Source organism: Delphinapterus leucas, chromosome 3, assembly GCF_059928025.1.
Source record: "Delphinapterus leucas isolate spDelLeu-1000000601 "Yukka" chromosome 3, BTC_Dleu_Yukka2, whole genome shotgun sequence".
NCBI classification, from domain to species: domain Eukaryota; kingdom Metazoa; phylum Chordata; class Mammalia; order Artiodactyla; family Monodontidae; genus Delphinapterus; species Delphinapterus leucas.
The window spans coordinates 153,686,090-153,687,638 of NC_143131.1; positions in this window are offsets into that span (position 1 = coordinate 153,686,090).

The window sequence follows — 1,549 nt, forward strand, 5'->3', positions numbered from 1 at the left end:
GAGTCTTAACCACTGGGACCACCAGGGAAGTCCCCTGCTTTGCCAATTTTAGAATCAGGTCATTTGTTTTGGTTTGTTTGTTTGTTTGTTTTTTGCTATGGAGTTGTTTGAATTCCTTATAGATTTTGGATATTAACCTCTTATCATACATGTGGTTTGCAAATATTTTTTCCCATTCCTAGGTTGCCTTTTCATTTTGTTGATGGTTTCTTTTGCTCTGCAGGAGCTTTTTAGTTTGATGTAGTCCCATTGGTTGCTTTTTGTTTTTGTTGCTTGTGGTTTTGTTGTCATACCCAAAAAATCATCACCAAGACCAATGTTAAAGAGCTTTCTCTTTATGTTCTCTTCTAGGAGTTTTACAGTTTCAGGTCTTACATTTAAGTCTTTAATCCATTTCAAGTTAATTTTTACAAATGGTGTAAGATAGGGGTCCACTTTCTTTGTTTTGCATGTGGGTATCCAGTTTTCCCAACACCATTTACTGAAGAGACTATCTTTTCCCTGTTGAGTATTCTTGGATCCCTGTCAATTAGTTGCCTGTATGTGTGTGGATTTATTTCTCGGCTCTTGATTCTGTTGCATTGGTGTATGTGTCTGTTTTCATGCCAGCACCATACTATTTTGATTACTCTAGCTTTGTAGTATAATTTGAAATCAGGAAAAGTGTTGCCTCCAGCTTTGTTCTTCTTTCTCAGGATTGCTGTGGCTTTTGAAGTCTATTGCAGTTCCATACCAATTTTAGGATTGTTCTTCCTATTTATATAAAAAATGTCATTGGAATTTTGATAGGGATTGCACTGGATCTGTAGATTGCTTTAGGTTGTATGGACATATACTCTCTGACTGAGATGTGCATGTAAATGATTTGCCTAAGACTTATTAAAGCAAAACAAAAAAAGTCAAAGAAACTGCTACATTAGAAAATACTAAACATGTAGAGTATGGGCGGCTGGTGTGTGCTCGGGATGACCCAGCCCCCTCCAGGCCAGAGAGGTGGGTGGGAAGCAGCAATTACAACAGACAAGGATGACCCTCCCTGTTTACCCCTCCCTCTGGGCCCATTTTCTTCCGGGCTGCATCGTTTAAACTCAAAACACACTTTTAATATAGGGCCCTTGTAGCCATCTTGTTGTGTTACTCTTCACAACCCATGAGCAGGGTCACAGGAAACTGTAAACAGGTCTGGCTTTCCATGTTACCACTCATACAAGCCAGTGCTTTTCCCACTTGATCTACAGATCACAGACACGTGAGGATTATGCAAAAGAACAAGAACAAAGCTTTATTATAAGTTTCACATCGAAACAGGGTCCACACGAGGCCCAGCCTGGGAGGAGGTGGACACTGATGGCCTCGCCACAAAATTATTGGCTCAGGCCAACTTCCTCCTCTTAAACCCCAAGGTAATGAATCGTGACCCGGAGGAGAATGACTTGGTCGATGGCCCAGCGGTTTGTTGTCCAGCCAAGCGCTTGGCAGGTGATGAGGGGGCCCTAAGAGCAAGGCTGCACCTTGCTGTGCCCACTGCGGAGCTGGGGCTGATAGTAGT